Genomic DNA, 15,070 nt, shown 5'->3' on the forward strand with positions numbered 1-15,070 from the left:
CGTGCAGGTACTCGGCTGCCGCCCTCACACAGTCACCCATCTGCCGCCCGCACACAGCCATGGGTACCCGGCTGCCACCGCACGCAAGCACAGGTACCCGGCGGCTTGTACGCGGGGTGGGCGGGCAGCCTGCTGGCTGCCACTCTGTGCATGCGGGGCGGGCGGCTGTGCAGCTTACCAGTTGTCCGCGGTCCCACTTTCAAATGATGGCGCCGGTGGAGCTCTTGGATGAGAGCTCCATCTGCGCACGCGCTGCTCCGGGAGTCAGCGCGTGCGCAGATGGAGCCCTTGGATGAGAGCTCCATCTGCGCATGCGTCGCTCCGGGCGCCATTACTTGAATCGGGACCGCGGACACACTCCACCACTGAGCCGTCGCCGCCGCTCCCACTACTGAGCCGCCGCTGCCACCACTGAACCGGGACCGCGGACACACGCCACCACTGAGCAGTCCCTGCCGCTGCCACCACTGAGCAGTTGCCGCCGCTCCCACCACTGAGCCGCCGCCGCCGCTGCCACCACTGAACCGGGACCGCGGACACACGCCACCACTGAGCAGTCCCTGCCGCTGCCACCACTGAGCAGTCCCTGCCGCTGCCACCACTGAGCAGTTGCCGCCGCCGCTGCCACCACTGAACCGGGACCGCGGACACTCACTGCACCGGCCTGCTGCACGGCTCACACGCCACGGCTGCTGCCGCCACCACGGACCCCACGGATCCTGCCACCGCGGACGCCACCGCGCCTGCAACCACGGCACCTGCAACCACGGACCCCGCTGCCACTGACCTGCCGCGCCTGCCAGCACAACCTGTGCCTCCTGTGACCCCGCTTCACCACCACTGCTGCCCCCCTCCGGTAAGAGAACACCGGAGTATAAGACGGACCCCATTTTTCTTTTTTTTACCTTTTTTATGTCTAAGTTTGGGGTGCGTCTTATATTCCGGTGCGTCTTATAAAGCGAAAAATACGGTATATATATATATATATATATATATATATAGTGTTGAGCGAGTATGCTTGTCACTACTCGGTACTCGCACGAGTATCACTGTACTCGGGGGGGACCGAGTAATTTCACGATACTAGTGCTGTACTCGTGGTCTTCATGTTGGCGCTCTTTTTAGAGCCAGCCCTTATGCAGGGATTGGCTGGCAGACCGCAATGCCACAGCCCTGTTACTTGTGGAATTGCAGTGATTGGCCGGCCCTCACAGAATGACCGTGCCTTTAGCCCGACACTTCCCCGCTCGGCTACGGCCCCTCCCGCACTCCACTCCGCGTGTATATATATATGCACGCTTACACACACACGCACGTTTTTTTTTTTAATTTACAGTTTTATGGTTTCTACATGCTGCCGGTGGTCATTTCACAAAAATACTCGGGTCTCCCATAGGATAACATTGGGCTCGGTGCTCGGGCCGAGTACACGAATATCTTGGGATGCTCGGCCCGAGCCTCGAGCACCCGAGCTTTTTAGTACTCGCTCATCACTATATATATATATTATATATATATATATATATATATATATATATATATATATATATATATATATATATATATATATATATATATATATATATATATATATATATATATATATATATATATATATATAGCAACAGATCAGACAGCCTGCAAATGTTTGACAAAAATTTGCAGGACAAAAAAATCCTCATAAAAGGGTCACCTCTAGCTCCCAGGAACATGCATATCACCTCTGCTTTGCCCACTAGATGTCTTTTTTTTTTTTTTTTTTTTTTTAACAGAGATTCAAAAATTAGTATACGCTATCAGAAGCAGGTACATAACAGAGATGGGCGGCACGGTGGCTCAGTGGTTAGCACTGCAGTCTTGCAGCGCTGGAGTCCTGGGTTCAAATCCCACCAAGGACACTATCTGTAAGGAGTTTGTATATTCTCCTCGTGTTTGCGTGGGTTTCCTCCGGGTACTCCGGTTTCCTCCCATACTCCAAAGACATACAGATAGGGACTCTAGATTGTGAGCCCCAATGGAGACAGTGTTGCCAATGTATGTAAAGTGCTGTGGAATTAATAGTGCTATATAAATTAATAAATTATTATTACTTAGCCATATTCCACCTATACGTGCTGTATATGTGTGACACAGGACAAATCGGTATACGTGGTGTAGAAGGAAAGGGTTATCCTGCGCTTACGTGTGGAATGAGGAGTTATCTTCGTGATTTTATTATTCAATGCATTTCAGAGTCAATATAACTCCTCCAGGAATCAAAATCACTGATTTACATCAAGAGTACAGAGAGAACCCTTATATACAGGACGCTGAAATCAGAAAAAAGGCACGCAGGTAACGGACAGTCACTTGATGCATCTCAGAAACCATTTAATCTATTAAAATACTGAAATCAATATTGAAATCAAAGGAAACTTAAAAAAAATATGAGAATGGGTACATTAAAAGTTGTACATTTTTCAATAAAGAATAAAAGAAGAAATCAAAAAGAAAAATATCTAAAAAGTTGGTATGCGAACTCGTGTCTGTATGTTAGAAGCAGGTCAGGTCTTCACTGACCTGTTTTTGAGACGCATCAGGTGACTGTCCGTTACCTGCGTGCCTTTTTTCAAATTTCAGCATCCTGTATATAAGGGTTCTCTCTGTATTGACTCTTGATGTACATCAGTGATTTTGATTCCTGAAGGCGTTATATTGACTCTGAAATGCGTTAAATAATAAAATCACAAAGATATTCTCCTGAGTTATCTGCTCGGCAGCATGAGTTAACCCTTTCCTTCTACTCCACATATTCAGATTCATCCTCAGGGTCTGCAGCAGCCATCGTGGTAATCCTTTCTGCTTATATGGTAGTTGTGACCCTCCCAAGTACCCCAGGTAGTAAATCGGGAATCCCCTCCCTCCTCTCATTGGTTTAAGTCTGTATATTCATTTATAGGGTCCAAGATTGTCCTGAATGAATGGGGTGCTTATTTTATCCTGAACTGTCTCCTTATACTACCTCTTTTTTCTATTCTCCTCCTGTTGTTGTATGATATGGTTATGCTAAGATTAGGGAGTTGTAGGTGTAATTAGAGGGATAGCTTTCGTGGAGCGGGGACCCCATATAACATTAGGGAGGTCTCCGCGGTTAGGTAGTGGTTAAGTATAGGGAGATACCAGGGCTATAATAGGTGATGTGAGACACCAACCTTATTAATTATTAGGCATCATAAATTATATTTTTGTATATGTTTTGTCAATTGTATGTTATTAGGTGTTTTATATTTTTGTAGAACCAATAAAGAATTATTTTTATAATTTGGGCCCTGGATTTATGATAGTTGCATGAAAAGGCTTTGATTGACTATCGTTTGTGGAAATTACCTTATTCTGGTACCACCAGGATAAGACACCATTTGCGCCTTTGCCTTTTCCAGCAAAACCTTTATTGATATAGGACAAAGCTTGATATACACTGAGCTTGCGCCACTAAGCAGCTCTCCATATGCGTGCAAACCGAGTCACTGGGCCCCTATTTATTCTAGCTTTATTTCACTGTGGCATGAAGACAAAAAATATTGAAGAACTGAATAATTGTGAAAATGAAAATATGTGGCCACAAACCACGTAAGACGCAAACTCATTGCTGAACACTAAAGGGCACCTGTAACTATGAAAATAAAGTCCAAAATGCAGGCAGCATGTTATAGAGTAGGAGGAGCAGAGTAGATTGATATATAGTGTTGTGAGAATAGATCCAGTATAACCTGTGTTTTCATCATTTATATCTCTGCTCTCTATGGGATTTTTAGTCCAGTGGGGGGTCCTATAAGTCACTGACTCTTTATATAGAGAGTCCATTCAGAGATATGTGTCAATGACTGATCGGACCGCCCACTAGACTGAAATCACAAAAAGAGCAGGGGTATAAATAAATTAAAGCACAGATTATACTGGATCTATTCTCACAACACTCTATATCAATCTACTCAGCTCCTCCTACTCTATAACATGCTGCCTGCAGATTGGACTTCATTTTCATGGTGAACGGTTCCCTTTAAAAATTTAAGGTGCTATCAGTCACAAAAAAAATGTGCCAAATGTGAAATAAAGCAGATAACTAAACGGCGCTTTACACGCTGCGACATCGTAAGCGATTGCACCCACCCCCGTCTTTTGTGCGTCACGGGCAAAATCGCTGCCCGTGGCGAACAATATCGCCGGTACGCGTCACACATACTTACCTTCCTAGCGATGTCGCTGTGGGCGGCGAACAACCTCTTTTTTAAGTGGGAGGTTCGTGCGCCGTCACAGAGACGTCACACAGCGGCCCGCCAATAGAAGCGAAGGGGTGAAAACCAGCCGCATTAACGACACGCCCACTTCGTTACCGGAGGACGCAGGAACGCTGTTCGTTGTTCCCGGGGTGTCACACGTAGCGATGTGTGCTGCCTCAGGAACGACAAACAACCTGCGTCCAAAATGAGCAACAACATTTGGTAAAGGAACGACGTGTCAACGATTAGGTGAGTATTTTTGATCGTTAGCGGTCGCTCGTAGGTGTCACACGCAATGATGTCACTAAAGAGGCCGGTTGTGCGTCACGAAATCCGTGACCCCAACGATATCTCGTTAGCGATGTTGTCGAGTGTGAAGCAGCCTTAATATTCTTTACTTTTAATTAGTAAATGGATTGCACCCCTTAACTCTTTCATATACTAATTTGCATAGTGGGGGTAAACTAAAAAATATTATATATCAAGAAAAAATAATGTATTCTATATTGTTGCTTTATTACAAGTCTGCGCCCTGCATGATTGTAAGACGTGAGTCATGTAATTAGAATTGTGATTATTTAGGGAAGTGATAAAGCAGAGGATAAAATGAAATAGATTCTGTAAGAAAATCGCCAGTCTTAAAGGGAACCTGTCACTTACTCACCCGCGGGGCAGCGGCCCAGTCTGTTGGGCATCGCTGGTCTCGATATGGCGCCTCCTTCCAAGCTCCATGTGGGAGACACATCTTATTCACACAGTGCCATCCACTGCACTCCTGCACACTTCTCTCCACCCTGCTGAGGTTAGATCAACGTATTGTAGTGCACATGCGCAGGCGGTCTTTGACCTTTTCCTGCACCTGCAAATTACATTACGTTGCACATGTAAGTGCTCAGAATGGAGCACAAGAGCAATGGGAACTGATCCAACATGCTCCCTCCAACCCTCAACAAAAAGAACCCAGAGAAATCTGAGCTCCAAAATCCAGATGGCCCCCCTCCCTTTCCACAGTGTGCATAAACTGCAGTTAGCGTCCACCTTTAGCATTACTGTAGTGAGATGAAACACTTAATTTGTGGGGTGAAGGTCTCCAGAAGCACAAGCATAATGTACGGGCACTACAATGGCAGATTTCCAATTTCACGCCGCAACTTCCATTGCTGCTTGTTTCAGTAAAACAACTATGGAGTCAAAATCATCACTACACCCATAGATGAATTCCCAGAGGGGTGACATTTCTAAATTGGGGTTACTTGAGGAGGGTTTCTGCTCTTCTGGCACTTTGGCGCTCTGTATATGGAGTCCACAAACTGATGTGGGAAATTCTGCACTCCAAAATTGTCACGTTCACGAGAAGTTGGGTAACAATTATGGGGTCATTTTTACCTATTTCTCCCTTGTGAAAATGTAAAATCTGTGGCTAAAACAACATTTTAATGGTAAACCTGTAATTATTTTTTCTTCATCACAAAAAGTTAAAACATTGTGAAATGTATGTGGTGTCAATATGCTCACTGCACCATTAGATGATGGTGTAGTTTGTAAAATGGGGCCATGTATGGGAGGATCCTGCTGTTCTGACACCTCAGATGCTCTTCCAGTGTAACATGGCACCTGCAAACCATTCCAGCCAAATCTGCACTCTGATGTGGAGCTGCTTCCTTTCTGAGCTTTGTACTGAGCCTGAAAATTAGTTTCCGACCACATACGTGGTATTGCCTTACTCGGGAGAAAATGGACCACAAAATTTGTTATGCAATTTTTCCTGTTATTCTTGTGAAAATTAAAAATGTGGGTCTTTAGCATCAATTTCGTTGAAAAAAATTGGTACAGAAACTTTCCGCATGAAATCTGCATCTTCTGGCAGAAAGACGCTCCAAAAAACACTTTTTTTGGTGCATTTTTTTTTAATAAAGTCAATGGGAGGAAGGGTTATTAAAAAAATAAAAAAGCAGGAGAAAACGCCCCAACAAATGACATAATGCAGATTATTTTCAGCACAATCTGCACGAAAAAATATAAACAACGTGCGCACAGCACTTCAGAATTCTCATTGACTTTGCTGGCCTAGTTGGCATGAAGATAGACATGCAGATTTGAGCCACAATCTGCACCAAATCTGCATAAAAAATGCATCGTGCAGACAAGGCCTTAATTTTCAAGACGCAATATTATAAATTCTATGAAGCACCTAGGGGTGCAATATGCTCAACATACCCCTAGATAAATTCCTTGGAGGGTGTAGTTTCCAAAACTGGGTCACTAGTGGTGGGTTGCCACTGTTTAGACACATCTGGAGTTCTCCAAATACGCCATGGCATATCCTAATGACACCTGCCAATTTTGCGTTCCATAAGTCAAATGTTGCTCTCTCTCTTTCAAGCCCTGTCCTATGCCCAAACAGTAGTTTTCCACCCCATATGGGGTATCAGTGTAGTCAGGAGAAATTGCACAATAAATTGTATGGTGCATCTTCTCCTGTTACCGTTGTGAAAATGCTAATCTTGTAACTAAACTAACATTTTTGTGGGAAAAGTAAAGTTTGAATTTTTTCCTTTCACATTATTTTAGTTCTTTGGAAGCACCTGAAGAATTAATAAACTTATGTGGTTTTGAGCCATTTTAGGGGTGCAGTTTTTAGAATTATGTCACATTGACCATTTTCTCTCACCTAGGCCTCTCAAAGGCTTGATACAAAGTCCCTAACACACACCATAATGCAACCAGTGCCTACAAGTAGTATTCAACCCCCTGCAGATTTAGCAGGTTTGATAAGATGCAAATAAGTTAGAGCCTGCAAACTTCAAACAAGAGCAGGATTTATTAACAGATGCATAAATCTTACAAACCAACAAGTTATGTTGCTCAGTTAAATTTTAATAAATTTTCAACATAAAAGTGTGGGTTAATTATTATTCAACCCCTAGGTTTAATATTTTGTGGAATAACTCTTGTTTGCAATTACAGCTAATAATCGTCTTTTATAAGACCTGATCAGGCCGGCACAGGTCTCTGGAGTCATCTTGGCCCACTCCTCCATGCAGATCTTCTCCAAGTTATCTAGGTTCTTTGGGTGTCTCATGTGGACTTTAATCTTGAGCTCCTTCCACAAGTTTTCAATTGCGTTAAGGTCAGGAGACTGACTAGGCCACTGCAACACCTTGATTTTTTCCCTCTTGAACCAGGCCTTGGTTTTCTTGGCTGTGTGCTTTGGGTCGTTGTCTTGTTGGAAGATGAAATGACGATCCATCTTAAGATCCTTGATGGAGGAGCGGAGGTTCTTGGCCAAAATCTCCAGGTAGGCTGTGCTATCCATCTTCCCATGGATGCGGACCAGATGGCCAGGCCCCTTGGCTGAGAAACAGCCCCACAGCATGATGCTGCCACCACCATGCTTGACTGTAGGGATGGTATTCTTGGGGTCGTATGCAGTGCCATCCAGTCTCCAAACGTCACGTGTGTGGTTGGCACCAAAGATCTCGATCTTGGTCTCATCAGACCAGAGAACCTTGAACCAGTCTGTCTCAGAGTCCTCCAAGTGATCATGACCAAACTGTAGACGAGCCTTGACATGACGCTTTGAAAGTAAAGGTACCTTACGGGCTCGTCTGGAACGGAGACCATTGCGGTGGAGTACGTTACTTATGGTATTGACTGAAACCAATGTCCCCACTGCCATGAGATCTTCCCGGAGCTCCTTCCCTGTTGTCCTTGGGTTAGCCTTGACTCTTCGGACAAGCCTGGCCTCGGCACGGGTGGAAACTTTCAAAGGCTGTCCAGGCCGTGGAAGGCTAACAGTAGTTCCATAAGCCTTCCACTTCCGGATCATGCTCCCAACAGTGGAGACAGGTAGGCCCAACTCCTTGGAAAGGGTTTTGTACCCCTTGCCAGCCTTGTGACCCTCCACGATCTTGTCTCTGATGGCCTTGGGATGCACCTTTGTCTTTCCCATGTTGACCAAGTATGAGTGCTGTTCACAAGTTTGGGGAGGGTCTTAATTAGTCAGAAAAGGCTGGAAAAAGAGATAATTAATCCAAACATGTGAAGCTCATTGTTCTTTGTGCCTGAAATACTTCTTAATACTTTAGGGGAACCAAAAAGAATTCTGGTGGTTTGAGGGATTGAATAATAAATGACCCTCTGAATAAACTTTTCACAATTTAAAAAAAAAAAAAATTAAAAAAGAAATAACATTCTTTTTTGCTGCAGTGCATTTCACACTTCCAGGCTGATCTACAGTCCAAATGTCACAATGCCAAGTTAATTCCGAATGTGTAAACCTGCTAAATCTGCAGGGAGTTGAATACTACTTGTAGGCACTGTATATCCATCATGGGGTGTTAAGGGGTTAATATGTATTGCTGTTTTTAAATTATTTTGGATAATCACTTTCAAATCTTTCATATCAGATTTGCATTAGGTGACTTCCTGACTTCCTTTGTATACTGCACTCTTTAGCCAACAAACCAACCAATCAAAACAGACTATTGAATAAATTATATTTTCATGATTTACTTGACATCATTGCATCCTTTCTATATCAATAGCTGCTGTTTCAGTACACACTGTTAATGTACTGGGATAGTAGTCATAAAATATTACACAATTTAAGCAGCCTTACTTCATTAGTCATTTTGAAAATATTAAAGGGAACATGTTACCAGGATTTTTCTTTATAAACTGCGGCCACCACCAGTAAGCTCATATATATATATAGCATTTTAAAATACTGTATACAAGTGCCCAGGCAACTCTGTATAATGTAAAAAAAAAAAACCTTTATCATACTCACCTGCGGGGTGGTCAGGACCAATGGGCGTCGCGTCACAGGTCTCTGGTCCAGCACTTCCTCTCTTCCTTTCATTGCCGTCCTCCTTCATAGATCTGTGTGGATGACGAGTCCTGCGTCATCCACACAGAGGCCTCCACTGCCCTCCTGCACACGCACACTTTCATCTGCCCTGCTGAGGGTAGAGCAAAGTACTGTAATGTGCAGGTGCAGAAAAAGGCCAAAGACCACCTGCACAGGTACACTACACTACTGGAGAGATCAAAGTATGCTTGCGCAGGAGCGCAATGAAGGCCTCTGCGTTGATGACATAGGATGCATCATCCACAGAGAGAAGGGAAAGAGACGGTGACTGAAAAGGCTAGAGGAGGTGCCAGACCAGGGACGTCCATTGCACCCGACCACCCTGCAAGTGAATATAATAAAGGTCTTTTTATGTTGTACACAGCGGCCTGGGAACTTATATAGAGCATTCTAGAATACTGTATATAAGAGCCCACTGGTGCTGGCTGTAGGTTATAAGGGAAAATCCTGGTGACAGGTTTCCTTTAAAGATAGTCTGTTACTGACACACTATATGTTATTCAGTGTTATAAGGGGCTATGTTAACATTTAGATAGTTCTTGATACAAGATAAAAAGTTATTCCCATCTCTGCCTTTCATTAACAAATGGCATTAAACAGTTTCCAGGTTACGGCCACTAGAAATAGAGCGGAGTGCAGCTGTGCTATGTGGTATGCGTAACTCCTACGTAAATTAATGGGGGGTTATGCAAACCTTGTAGCACAGCGAACTATGCTGTTTCTCTAAAGCCCTTTCATTTCTAAGGGAATTACATTAATAGTGTAGAGAAGTTGAGTTTGACTGTTTCCTAAAGCTGGTGTCACACATAACGACGACGACGACAACGACGTCGCTGCTACGTCACCATTTTCTGTGACGTTGCAGCGACGTCCCGTCGCTGTTTGTGACATCCAGCAACGACCTGGCCCCTGCTGTGAGGTCGCCGGTCGTTGCTGAATGTCCAGCTTCATTTTTTGGTCGTCACTCTCCCGCTGTGACACACACATCGCTGTGTGTGACAGCGAGAGAGCGACGAAATGAAGCGATCAGGAGCCGGCACTGGCAGCTGCGGTAAGCTGTAACCAGCGTAAACATCGGGTAACCAAGGGAAGACCTTTCCCTGGTTACCCGATGTTTACGCTGGTTACCAGCCTCCGCCCTTGCTGCCAGTGCCGGCTCCTGCACTGTGACATGTGGCTGCAGTACGCATCGGGTAATTAACCCGATGCATACTGTAGCAAAGAGAGCAAGGAGCCAGCGCTAAGCAGTGCGCGCGGCTCCCTGCTCTCTGCACTGTGACATGTAGCTGCAGCACACATCGGGTTAATTAACCCGATGTGTACTGTACCTAGGAGAGCAAGGAGCCAGCGCTAAGCGCGGCTCCCTGCTCTCTGCACATGTAGCACAGCGACGTTATGATCGCTGCTTCTGCTGTTTGACAGCTAAGCAGCGATCATAACAGCGACTTACAAGGTCGCTGTTACGTCACCGAAAATGGTGACGTAACAGCGACGTCGTTGTCGCTGTCGCTTAGTGTGACACCAGCTTTAACCTCTGCATCAGATTATTGAGGTATAGAAGCCGTTATTCCCACCTCTGCTGAGAAATGCAGAGATGGAAATAACCCTTTAAAGATTTGCAGTGTAAATTATATCCATTTATTAGTATTACTCGATAAAAATGCACTCATTAAGGCTTTAATATGCATTTGCTCACCTAGTACTTTCCAAGTAACTGGAAGCAAATTGTACTATACCCAGTTTTTCAAAAAAAATAAGCCCTATCCCGAAAATAAGCCCTAGGAGGAATTTTCAGCATTTTCAGAGTAAGGCTTAAACATGAGCCCTACCCCAAAAATAAACCCTAGTCGCGGTTCAATAATGAAGTGTCTATGTAGCTAAAATAGTTAAAGAATACTGCAGGACACTTTATTATAGAAAGAAGACACTCCCAAAAGAGAGAAGAAAGAAGACCCCACAATCATACAAACTAGATGCCGAACGGGAGGACCTGCAATGGGACGCACAACCACATACATCAAATCACACACACACACACACACACACACACACACACACACACACACACACACTGGTACCGATTGCTTCTGGCCAGCAGGGGAACCTGGGACGCAGTGCAGTGGAGAGCGAGGACCTGCGATATAACACATGGAGGACCTGTGGTGGAACGCATCGATGCGCATCATGATGTCAGATACATCAAGAGGGAGTCAGGGTGAAGCAGCACATTAGCAGCCACTAACTAGCTGCAGTTCTCATGTGACTTAAGCCATGTGAGCCCCGGCGCCATTGGAATCATGCTGACACCAGAGGAGAGTACAGACTGTTATTTTTTACATGGAGAAATATGGTGAGTGAAAATGTGTTGTCCTAGTTGTTGACAACTCCATTAAATAGCTCTATAGCTACTTTACTATAAACTACAGTACTTACTATATCTTTTAATGAGACAACTCTGAAGATATGACATTCTGATACAATGTAAAGTAGTTAGTCTACAGCTTATATAACAATGTATTTGGTGTGCCGTCTAAATAACTCAACACACAGCTATTAATGAATAAACCGCTGGCAACAAAAGTGAGCATACTCCTAACTGAAAATGTCCAAATTGTGCCCAATTATCCATTTTTCCTCCCCGATCTAATGTGATTAAGTGTTACAAAGTCTCAGGTGTGAATGGGGAGCAGGTGTGGTAAATTTGGTGTTATCACTCACACAGTCTCTCATACTGGTCACTGGAAGTTCAACATGGCACTGCGGGTCTGAAAAAAAGAATTGTTGAGCTACGTAAAGATGGCCAAGGCTATAAGAAAATTGCTACCACCCTGAAACTGAGCTGCAGCACGGTGGCCAAGACCATACAGTGGTTTAACAAGCCAGGTTTCACTCAGAACAGGCCTTGCCATGGTTGACCAAAGAAGCTGAGTGCATGTACTTAGCATCATATCCAGAGACTGTCTTTTCAAAATAGATATAGGAGTGTTACCAGGATTGCTGTAGAGGTAAAAAGGGTTAGGGAGTCAGCCTGTCAGCGCTCAGACCATATGCCACACACTGTATGAAATCTGTTTGCATGCTGGAAGGAAACCTCTTCTAAAGATAATCACATAAAGCTCGCCAACAGATTGCTGAAGACAAGCAAACTAAGTACATGGATTTCTGGAACAATATCCTGTGGTCTGATGAGACCAACATAAACTTATTTGGTTCAGATGGTGTCAAGCATTTGTTGTGGCAACCACGTGGGGAGTACAAAGACAAGTGTGTCTTGCCTACAGTCAAGTATGGTGGTGGGAGTGTCATGGTTTGGGGCTGCATGAGTGCTGGCGGCTGTGAGGAGCTACAGTTCATTGAGGGAACCATGAATGCTAACATGTACTGTGATATACTGAAGCAGAGCATGATCCCCTCTCTTCAAAAACTGAGAAAAAAGGAAAATATTCCAATATTGCTTGCTAAAGAAATTAACTGTAAAGGTGCTGAACTGACCAAGCATGTCTCCAGACCTAAACCCTATTGAGCATCTGTACAGCATCCTCAAACAAAAGGTGGAGGAGCGCAAGGTCTTTAACATCCACCAGCTCTGTGATGTCGTCATGGAGGAAGGAAGAGGATTTCAGTGGCTCCTTTGAAGCTCTAGTGAACTCCATGCCCAAGAAAGTTAAGGCAGTGCATGAAAATAATGGTGGCCACACAAAATATTGACACTTTGGGCACAATTTGAACATTTTTATTTAGGGGCGTACTCACTTTTGTTGCCAGTGATTTAGACATTAAAGGGAAGGTGTCATCCAAAAAAAAAAAAATTAAATAACTGAAAAAATAAAAATGTAAAGTATTAATGTTTTGTTTAAATATTATTTGTTTTTAATTGAGCAAAATATAAATAAATAAATAAATACATAAATAAATAAAAAGTTTGATATTTTCCACTCTTAAACACTAGGGGGAGCAGCTGCTGAAATCCTAATGTAGAAGTACTGTAGCTCACATTATAACTGCAGTAAAAGTGGGTGTAAGCTGCTCTCCTGTGTGTGATGTCACTCCTCCCCCTCCCAATCTGGGCGTTTCCAAAAAGATAAGCGAAGATGAAGTTTAGCATCACAGCGCGGAACTATTTTTGATGGTGATCGGAAAGTGATCCTATTGTCTAAAGTATCACCAAGGGCAGCTGCATAGTGCTCCCCACATAGCGCTCTGCACGCCCCGTAGCAGCAATCAGCAATACTCTACCACACACACACCAGCAATGCTCTGCTGCATGCACGACTACCCGCAATGCTCTGCTGTATGCACACCTGCCCGCAATGCTCTGCCGCATGCACGCCCGCCCGCAATGCTCTGACCCATGAACGCCTGACCGAAATGCTCTATCGAACGCACGCCCGCCTGCCTGCAATGCTCTGCCGCATGCAGAGGCCTGAGGTGAGCACATGAGAGCGGGTGGAGCAGTGGAGGGGGAAGTGTGGGGAGTATGGGCAGCGGGGAGAGCAGGGGGTATGGGTAGCAACGAGGTGAGTTGGGGGAGAGGGTAGCGGCGACAGGGGGAGTTCAGGGAAAGCGTGGGGGGTCGAGATGGTAGCGGTGGCCCGACGCCGATACTCACACATCCCGGGTGATGGGGAAAATGCAGCACACAGCATACGATGTGGGTTCCACAAAGATGGCGCCGATCTCCTCCCTCTGCTGTGATCTGGACAGCCCAGGGGCGTGTCCGGGTCACAGCAGGGAGCTCTCCAAGTTAAGTCTAGGGGTCGGATCGTGACTATGAGATCCAATTCCCAGGGCGCTGCCATAAATACGGTGTGTAAGCGTCCAGTGCTTCAGTAAAACTAGAATTAAATAAAAGCTAAATAGAAAGTAAGTTTAATTTTGGATTAAAAATACTTGATTCCATAATCACTATTATTAATACAAAAATAAAAAACGCAACACTTTACCTTTAACGGCTGTGTTTTGAGTTATTTAGAGAGTATACCAAATTTATACGGTTATACAAACTGGACACGGACTATTTTACATTGTATCAAAGTGTCATATCATCAGTGTTGTCTCATAAAAAGATATAATAAAACAAACAAAAACGTGAGGGGTGTACTCACTTGTGATACACTGTACACATTTGTTCACTTTAATATTACTATTACTGCAGAAGGTAATTAAAAAGGTTCCTTTTCAGTATCATCAAGTGGCTGAAAGTGGTTAAATAAGGCAGTAGTCCCCAACTTTTCTTACCTTGAGCGCCACATTAAACTCTGTGAGATGGTCACGAGCCACATCTAGAGCCACTACATCCCCCACAGTTGTGGCAAGCATAATCCACTATTACCTAGTGTTAAGAGCTAAAGCTTGTATACAGAAAGCACACTGAGAAATTGTGACCTTTTCTGTTGTATGCAGTATACAGTGTGTGCCGTAAGTATGGATACACCATGATAAAAAAAAAAGTAAAATTGAATTCAAAATGGTGGCTTTGCAGATGGCCGCCATGGGTGTCACCCAGCCATGCCGGCCATGTACTAATATGTCACAAACGGTAAGGTGATATCAGCAACCACTTCCATTTTATCTGGGTGTATCCATACTTATGGCCCACCAAGGGTGTCTCCATACTTATGGCCCACCCTGTACTTACATCCAATGGTTCTCACTTTACCCCAATTTGTTTTTTCTGTATCAGGCACTCTCACCACTGTATTTAATCCAGCTGTAAGCACCCCTTTGTCTGACAGTATCATCTCTTCTCCAACTTACAAGATTTATTTCTCCCACCTTTCCCCCTCCTCCCCCCCCTGTAATCATTGCCAGTACAAGTGCAACCAGATCTGCTCTTCTAGGTGTAGCTACTTCTAAGTCACTATCTGGAGAGCTTCTGTTCATAGCTGGTTACTAGACCTGGTGCTACTACACCAGGCTGGCAGTTGCGAATCACATT

General features: G+C 44.3%; 1 protein-coding gene across 2 annotated transcripts in view; it reads right to left on the bottom strand.

Annotated features, from left to right (window-relative positions):
* The window catches only part of TNFAIP8 (TNF alpha induced protein 8), a 222,113-nt gene that overhangs the window by 55,923 nt on the left and 151,120 nt on the right, over positions 1-15,070 (bottom strand). The gene's annotated exons all lie outside the window — the stretch shown is intronic.

The sequence above is a fragment of the Anomaloglossus baeobatrachus genome, chromosome 1, assembly GCF_048569485.1.
Source record: "Anomaloglossus baeobatrachus isolate aAnoBae1 chromosome 1, aAnoBae1.hap1, whole genome shotgun sequence".
NCBI classification, from domain to species: Eukaryota; Metazoa; Chordata; class Amphibia; order Anura; family Aromobatidae; genus Anomaloglossus; species Anomaloglossus baeobatrachus.